At 40.2% G+C, this 9,826-nt stretch overlaps 1 non-coding gene across 1 annotated transcript; it reads left to right on the top strand.

Annotated features, from left to right (window-relative positions):
* Positions 1 to 7,656: 7,656 nt before the first annotated feature.
* LOC141682253 (small nucleolar RNA R71) lies at positions 7,657 to 7,763 on the top strand. Its single transcript, XR_012559655.1, has one exon. It is a non-coding gene; the product is annotated as a small nucleolar RNA R71 (small nucleolar RNA).
* Positions 7,764 to 9,826: the final 2,063 nt, after the last annotated feature.

Genomic DNA, 9,826 nt, shown 5'->3' with positions numbered 1-9,826 from the left:
ACCCCCAAACTTGAATCGATGCTTGTCCTCAAGCATAAACAGACTCAAAGAAAAAAAAACAAAAATGCATGAATGCAACTATATAAATGCAACGATCTCAATAGAATAACTCAACCACTCAACAAGCAACATAACAACAAATGCAGCTACTCGCAAAAAGATTAATTAAATCATACAATTCAACTTACAAACTAGAGACGTGCGTGTGTGCAGATGCTTACAGATATAATATTGCAACTAGATCAACAATCATGACTCACTACTTATCAAAACAATCGCAAGTTTATAAATAGAATAAAAGCTAGACTCAAAATAATTTATAACACTTCATTTCTTATATTGGAGTTTTATACGGATTCATGCTTTTATTCAGAACAAAATAACACATATATGCTTATTTGATCGTGCAATGAGTGAGGTCCGCAAAAGACTTATACAATAGTACCCATATAGTGAGCGTTAGGTTAGCGGATCTCAGACTATAAAAGCCTTAGGTCACTAGGCACAAAGTCCCCTAAGAACTTAATAACTCGAGTACTAAAGAGCCCACTCGTGATCAATTATAGATAACACTTATTCTTTTTTTTCTTCTTTTTTTTTCTTCTTTTTTTTCTTTTTTCCAACAAATTTCTGAATGAGTGTGTTTCGCTACATCTCATTCAACCCTAGACTACTCATATAAATATGAGACAGATACTAGCCATTTGACACCTAGCCACACAACTAGCAATGAAATCCAATTTTAAATATCCATGTCTTTTATTATTAAGAGAATATCCTAAATTCTAAATATAAACAAGCGATTACATCTCGACAAACAAATAAAGCATGACTATGATCTAGCACTCTAGCAACCTATAAGAGTTAGTGAAATACAAGTGTCTCTAGCATGCAAATCAACTTAATACGACTTAACATCTCTAAACACGACATCACTATACTAGCATCAATATCACAAGCCAACTGGAAAAATTATCTAAGGGATCATGTTATAATGCAAATTCATGAAAACTATATCAACAAAATAACATAAAACTATCAAAATAAAAAAAACTACATGGAAAAATATGCAAACTATATGAACTAAACTATCATGAACATGCAACTATATGAGACTCACATAAAAAAATATTCCTTCAACTACTACCCCCAAACTTAAAATATTCATTATCCTCAGTGAAGGTAATAGTAATGAATTCAGGCATACCTAATCAGAATCATGCTCCTCACCCTCAACGTGTGGATTTTCAGGTGTGTCCAGATGTGGATACACGAAATTCTCACCAAAAACTGGCCACTGGATATCTACACCGGTGGCTCTAAAAGTTGTCCCCAATGTTTGGGGGAGATCACGTGCGAACCTGCTATGGATGTCATGCATCGCATCCATCCACCTCGCCAAATACCTGTATTGCGTCATGCTCATTCCAGCTCCCATATTATCCCCTTCCTCCTCATGTGCCTGTTGCGATGGCCCTGCCTCATCTCGTAGTTGAGATCTCCATGCAGTCCTGCTCGCCTGAGTGGCCCCAGCAGCTGGCCTCCCACCAGGTAGGTTGTCAAAAGTACAATTAAGCCCCTTCAGATCGGGCTTGCCTCCATCCCATTCTTGCATCGTAGCCAAAGTAGTGATGTCAATAGGAGCACTCGGGATCTGCAACTGCTTGTGTGCGGGCCAATGAACACCAACTGCCACGCACAGCTTCGTCACCACGGATGCATATAGAATAGACCCCGTAGTACTCCCCCTCAAGAACTTCAAAATCCCCTGATAAATCACCATCCCCAAATCTATATAATCACCCTGAAAAATGCCCCATAACCACCATGCACGCTCCACGGTAATCTCATAGATATGGGAAGATGGCATGATGTTAGCACATATAAAAATGTTTCATGCACGGGAAAACCTGTTCATTCTGGAATTCGGGAACGTAGAATACTCGGTCGTGCCCCTCTTGATCTTCCAGTGAGTATCGATCTGGCACAGAGTAGCAACAATAAGATCCAGATCAAAGTCCTTTGAAGTCTTATCATTCCAGGTGTCCTGCCCGGGCTTCCTCGTGGGCTGCTCAATCGCAGTCCTGATAGCCTCTGCACTATACTCCACCATCCTCCCTCGAACCACCGTGAAGCCATTATTCTCGGCCTTGACATTCGCATAGAACTCGCGAACAACACTCATGGGCACAGCAGCGGGTGCCTCACAAATAGGAACCCAGCCCATCTCAAGAATCATCTCCAACAGCTGACCATCCTTCCTTGATGGCAGAAAACCTCGTTCCTTGATGAAAGAAGCCTAGTATACTTCGCTTTAGCCTTGGAAGTAGAGAACCTTGGCCTTACACCACCCACACTTGATGAATCGGTGGTGCTGCTATGGATTTGTGTTCTTTGTCTCTTGGGTGTCATTGCAAGTGAATAGAGAGAATAAGATTTGTGTTTGAGAGAGAATTTGTGTTTGAGAATTTATGAATCGGTGAAGAAGTTTGTGTATGAGGTGTATGTATATATAGACGGTGAAAAGAGAATTATATATGGAATAGAAGTGGGATTTGATTATGGGAATAATGGGAGTAATGGGTTTGATTTGGAGAGGGAATTATGGGATGTGGGGGAGTAAAATTCGGTTGGGAATTGATTTTGGAAAAAAATTCCTGTTTCCCCCCCTAACTGCCTTTTATTTTTCTTTCCGAGTTGGGACACGGCGCGGCCGCGCGCTGAGACAGCCCGGGCGCGCGCTACTTCTGCCAAATCGGCGCGGCATATTTCTGTGAAATCAGCGCAGCCGTGGGCTAAGACTGCGCGGCCGCGTGCTAGGACAGCACGGCCGCGCCAAGCTTCTGAAGTGAGCCCTGAATGTTTTTTCATTTTCAGATTTTTTTGTGATTTTCTCTTTTCTTCTTACTTCCTCTACTTACTAATGTACAACAAACTTGGGTTGCCTCCCAAGAAGCACTTCTTTTACGTCGCTAGCTCGACGTAGAACCTTGAGCTCAAATGGACAATAGAACGACACTAACCACCTCGTGGTTTGCCGTGTCACTATAGTAACGCTTCAAACTTTGACCATTTACTTTGAATGCCTGGCCCAGATCATTCTCAAAAATTTCCACCGCTCCATGTGGAATCACAGTTTTGATTATGAAGGGCCCTGACCACCTTGACTTCAACTTCCTAGGAAAAAGACGGAGATGAGAGTTGAACATTAGAACTTGTTGCCCCGACACAAATGATTTGAGCACTAGACCCCGATCATGCCACCTCTTGACTTTCTCCTTGTACATTTTGTCGTTCTCATAAGCTTGAAGTTGAAACTCATCGAGTTCATTCAATTGAAGCATCCTCTTCTTTCCAGCTGCATCCAAGTCAAGATTCAATTTCTTCAAAGCCCAATATGCCTTATGCTCGAGCTCCACAGGCAAATGACACCCCTTACCATAAACCAACTAAAATGGCGACATTCCCAATGGAGTCTTATATGTTATTCTATACGCCCAAACAACTTCATCAAGCTTCAAAGACCAATCTTTCCTCGACGGGCACACAACTATCTCTAAAATATGCTTGATCTCTCGGTTAGACACCTCAGCTTGACCATTTGTCTGGGGATGATAAGCCGTGGCAATGCGATGATTCACATTATACCTCCTGATCATAGTAGTGAACTTGCGATTGCAAAAATGCGCCCCCTCATCACTGATTATGACTCTTGGAGTTCCAAACCTTGTGAATATCTGCTTGTGAAGAAAATTAAGCACCACTTTCACATCGTTTGTTGGAAATACCTTAACTTCCACACATTTCGACACATAATCAACTTCCAACAAGATATATTGATTGTTACAAGATGAGACAAATGTCCCCATGAAGTCAATTCCCCAAACATCGAAGACTTCAACCTCGAGAAGTACATTAAGAGGCATCTCATTCCTTTTGGACATATTACCCACACGTTGACATCGATCACATTTCAAGACGAACTGGTGAGCATCTTTAAACAATGTCGGCCAAAAGAATCCTGCTTGAAGAACACGAGCTGTTGTCTTTTCTCCCCCATAATGCCCTCCATAAGCCGTTGAGTGGAAATCTCGCAAGATCCCCCCCGTTTCGCTGTAAGGAATACATCTCCTGATGATTTGGTCAGCTCCTTGTCGAAAAAGAAATGGCTCATCCCACATATACCACTTCACTTCATGTAGAAACTTCTTCCGTTGAGCATAAGATAAATCGGGAGGCATGATATTACTCACCGGGTAGTTCACAATATCTGCAAACCACGGTTCTTCTTCTTGCACTCCAAACAGCTGCACATCGAGAAAAAGACTCATTTATCAATGTCTTATCCAATGAAGTAGCATTTGGATTTTCTAAGCGCGAGAGATGATCAACGACTTGATTTTCAGTCCCCTTTCTGTCCTTGATTTCTAGTTCAAATTCTTGAAGCAAAATAACCCATCTAATCAATCTAGGCTTCACGTCCTTCTTTGAGATGAGATATCGAATTGCAGCATGATCAGTGAAAACTATCACCTTAGTCCCAAGTAGATAAGATCGAAATTTCTCAAAACCATAGACAATAGCCAAAAGTTCTTTCTCCGTAGTAGTGTAATTCAGTTGAGCATCATTAAGAGTCTTACTAGCATAGTAGACCAAATGAAATATGTTGTTCTTCCTCTGTCCAAGAACAGCTCCAACTGCATAGTCACTTGCATCGCACATCATCTCAAAAGGTTCATTCCAATCAGGTGTAGTTATGACCGGTGTCGTGATTAAACTATTCTTTAAAGTCTCAAAAGCTATAAGGCACTCGTCATTAAACTTGAAAGGGGCATCTTTCTCTAGCAAACTGCACAATGGCTTTGAAATCTTAGAGAAGTCTTTGATGAATCGCCTATAGAGACCCGCATGACCAAAAAAACTCTGAATTCCCTTAACAGAAACCTTGGCCTTGTCCACCTCTAGACCCTTATCAGAAACCTTGTGCCCAAGAATAATGTCCTGATGCACCATAAAGTGACATTTCTCCCAATTGAGAACCAGATTGGTCTCAACACACCTTTTGAGAACGTGTCCAAGATTTTGCAAGTATTCATCAAAAGAATCTCCAAATACAGAGAAGTCGTCCATGAACACCTTCACATTCTGGCCAATCATATCAGAAAAGATGGCCATCATACATCTCTGAAATATGGCTGGTGCACCACACAGACCAAAAGAAACTCGTTTGAAAGCGAAAGTACCAAATAGACAAGTGAAGGTAGTTTTTGCCTGATCTTTTAGAGCGATACAAATCTGATGGTAACCCGAATAGCCATCCAGAAGACAATAGTAATCATGCCCAGCTAATTTATCAGGCATCTAATCAATGAAAGGAAGAGGGAAGTGATCCTTCCTTGTAGCCTTGTTAAGCTTCTTGTAGTCCATGCAAAATCTCCACCCTGTGACTGTTCTAGGAATAAGCTCATTCTTCTCATTTGCTACCACAATAATACCACCTTTCTTTGGCACACATTGAATCGGGCTTACCCGAGAACTATCTGAAATAGGTTAGATGATTCCTGTATCTAGCCACTTAAGAATTTCCTTCTTCACTACTTCCTTCATGATTGGATTAAGTCTTCTTTGCTGCTCGACCGTAGGCTTGCTACCTTCCTCTAGCAGAATTTTATGCATGCAATAAGAAGGGTTGATTCCCTTTATATCTGTTATAGTCCAGCCAATTGCCGATTTGAACTCTCTCAAAATCCTCAAAAGATTTTCCTCATCACTACGTAAAAGGTCAGATGCAATGATAACAGGCAAAGTAGATGCATCACCTAAAAACGCATACCTCAAATGCTCGGGTAAAGGCTTAAGCTCAAGAGTGGGAGCTTCCTCAATAGATGGCTTGAGGCGTTTAGGAGCTTTGTTCAATTCCTCCATTCCAAGAGATTCAAAAGGCATATATATCTTCCTCTTCCAGGGAGAAGCATTCAAATACTGCAATTGTTCTTCACCTTCATCATCTTCACTATCTGAATTTCCCAATAAGGTTTTCTCTAAGGCATCGAACCTTAGCAATTGATCAAGTTATGAAGTAACCACATAATCAACCAACTCTACTTTTAGGCATTCCTCATTTTCCATAGGAAACTTCATAGCATTGAACTTATTAAAAGCTACATCCTGATTCAGCACTCGCATTATGAGCTCACCCTTCTACACATCTATCAAGGTTCGGCCAGTCACAAAGAAAGGTCTTCCCAAGATTATGGGAATCTTTTTATCCTCCTCGAAATTAAGAATTACGAAATCAGCAGGGAAGATGAGTTTATCAACCTTGACCAAGACATCCTCCACAATACCTCGCGGATATGTAATAGAACGATCGGCTAACTGCAAGGTCATATAAGTCGGTTTTGGATCAGGTAAGTCTAACTGCTTGAAGATTGATAATGGCATTAGATTGATGCTAGCTCCCAAGTCACATAATCATCTGTCAAAAGACACTTTTCCAATAGTACACGGTAGAGTGAAGCTTCCTGGATCTTTAAGCTTCGGAGACAACTTCTGTTGCAGCACAGCACTGCATTCCTCCGTAAGAGCGACTGTCTCTAAATCATCTAGCTTCATGTTCCGAGAGAGAACCTTTCATAAACTTTGCATAACTAGGCATCTGCTCAAGATCCTCAGCGAAAGGTATGTTGATATGAAGTTTCTTGAACACCTACAGAAACTTCTCAAATATCTTGTCCAACTTTTTCTTCTACAGCCTCTTAGGAAAAGGCGGTGGAGAATAGATTTGTTTCTCCCCTGTATTACCCTCAAGAGGAGTGTGCTCAATAGTAGTCTTTCTTGGTTCCACTTCTACTTCTTGTTGCTCTACTTCTTTTTCAGCCTCTGCTTCTTCAATCAACACTTGAGTTTGTTCAGGATTCGCCACTTTTCCAGACCTTAAAGTGATTGCCTTTACCTGCTCCTTAGCTTCCCTCTTTTCTGGCACTTCAGTGTCACTAGATAGTGTACCAAGATGACGATTAAGTAAGGCATTGGCAATTTGCCCAATTTGATTTTCCAAGGTCTTGATGGAAACGGCTTGACTCTTGCACATAAGTTTCAACTCCTCTAATTCAGATTTTTCATTGGCTTGTTGCAGCTGGAGTTGTTGTTTTGGTGCATATTGTGGTGGCTAAAAATCATGGGGTTATACTGCTTTGCTGGATACTGCTGATAAGGATGTTGAACCGTATTCTAAGTGTTGCTCCAACTGAAATTAGGATAATTGCGGTTGTTGGGATGATAAGTGGTTGGCACAGGTTGCTGCGAACGCTGAAAGTTGCTCATGAACTGAGCTGATTCACTAGAAATTGCGCACTGATTAGTCTCATGGGCCCCCAGCACAAAGCTCACAGACACTAGCGATTTGATTAACTCCATAATTAGCCAAAGTGTCCACCTTCATCGTCAAAGCCTTAAGTTGGGTAGCTATAGCAGTTGCTGCATCCAACTCCATAATTCATGCTACCTTTCCCTGAGTCAGTCTCTAGGAAGGATTCTGGTACTCATTAGCAGCCATCAGTTCAATATGTTGATAAGCTTCATCGTAGCTTTTAGCCCACAAGGCTCCTCCTGATGCTGCATCAAGCATGAGTCTAGAAGTAGCTCCAATCAGGCATGCCATGGTGTGGGCACTTCCTTAGCATCTCCTTATATCGATCCCAAGCCTCACACAGAGATTTTCCAGTTTGCTGAGCAAACTGAGTAAGAGCATTCCTGATTGCAGCAGTATTCGCCATATGGAAGAATTTAGTGAGAAAATTTTGAGCAAGATCTTCCCAGGTGGTGATAGACCCTGTTGGTAGAGAATGTAACCAACACTTAGCCTTGTCCCTCAGAGAGAATGGGAAGAGTCGCAGCTTGATAGCATCTTCAGTCACATCATTGAATTTGAATGTGTCGTAGATCTCGATGAAATCCCTGATGTGCATGTTGGGTCTTCAGTAGGAGAACCCCCAAACTGAACTAAATTCTATATCATCTGAATCGTGCTTGACTTGGTCTCAAAAGTGTTAGCCCTGATGGCTGGCCTGATGATGCTTGACTGAATGTCATTGATCTTTTGCTGAGAATAATCCATCAAAGCCTTAGGATTTTTTGCTTGATCACCCATCTCTACTAAAGCTGGTTCCTCGACTTTCTCTTCTTCTTTCACCTTCTTTTCTTCCTCAAAAACTTCCCTTCAAACCACCACAAGTTCTTCCTCAGCTTTATCCAGTGTTCTCTTACGAGTACGTGAACGTGTATGCATACACCCTCGCTAGAGTACTTGAAATAAGACAAGGAAACAAATAAGTAACAATGTCCGAGTCAATGAACTTTAACGACCACTGATGGAAAGCACATAAATTATAAATTAACACTGTATTCCCCGGTAGCGGCGCCAAAAACTTGTTAGTCGCTAAACACGCACTAATAATTCACGCAAGTATACGCGTTCGCAAGTAATATATAATCTTTTCTAGTTCGTTCCCATAGAGACTGGCGTTGGTTAACTATTTAATTCATGCACTTAAGCAACAATGTGTGGTTATTATTCAATGCTAACACGATAACAATTTTGTTATTCCCTAACAATACAACAAGAATTCAAGAAGGGGGGTTGAATGTAATTCTGGCTTCTTTTTGAGATTTTTGAAAAATGGTTCTAACTCAATAATATATATGTGTTTGATTTGCAAAGTGCGGAATGAAAGAATTATATAAATCAAAATACAAGTCTTTAAAACTTTCTATTGTATTTAAATATATCCACCAGATATATATATATATATATATCAAGAGAATCCTGTGAAGCTTGAATAGTTCACAACTGCTTTACAAGTGAACAAACAAACTACAGAGAAATTCTACATAATACAGCTTACAAATGTTTCTCTGCTAAAAATGTGTTTTCTTAATTGTTTGTTAGTCAGTTTTTTCTACTAGCTACACTTGGTTTATATATCACCAAGTTTATATAAAATAAGACAAGATAATAAAACAAAACCTATCAAGTCTAACTCTATGCTGCTTCACTACTCTATTCCAGCATCTTTGAATATCTTCATAATAGCATGGAAATGGTAATGCTTCTTTGTTCTCAAAATCCTGCTAAACAGGATGCCACATTCCTTTTGCAAACACTCGATGCATGTGACTGTGTTGTCACTGTCAACAGATATTTGAATTGATCATCTGTCGGGTACATGCTTGTTATCCGTCGAGTAGCCTTGTTGATCATCCGTCGAGTAAATTTGTTGAACATCCGTCGGGTAGCCATTTATCACTTGACTCCATTTCATTTGTGCATAATTACAAGACATCTTATATTTACATTTAATCAACCTATTCTGCACATCTACTAGTAGTCTACATGATTCATAAGCTACTACAGAATCTTATACAAAGTTGTTTGCAGAAATGTGCTACATGACTTATTGTTACATAAGCTACTCACCCGGTGGATATCAATTAGTCATCCGTCGGGACTATATTGAATCATCCGTCGGGACTATAATTGATCATCCGTCGGTTGCTACAAAATTCACTAAGTTAAATTTACTAAGGTGTTTTGTTTAGCTTATCATCAAGTACACAACATATTCCTAACAATCTCCCCCAATTTATGTCTACTGGAATTATAGCCATAATTTAAGAGAAACTTTATGATAACAAAACATCCTAAAGATACAGAATGAAAAATAGTAGATAAAACTGATAAGTGCTACAAATTACTGAAAGTTGAACAATGCAAAGTAAACAAAAAAATTGCTCACAATTGTTATCAAGATGTTCCTCTAGTCTG

This window comes from Apium graveolens, chromosome 8 (assembly GCF_009905375.1).
Source record: "Apium graveolens cultivar Ventura chromosome 8, ASM990537v1, whole genome shotgun sequence".
In the NCBI taxonomy this organism is placed as follows: Eukaryota; Viridiplantae; Streptophyta; class Magnoliopsida; order Apiales; family Apiaceae; genus Apium; species Apium graveolens.
This window is presented reverse-complemented; position numbering and strand designations above follow the sequence as displayed.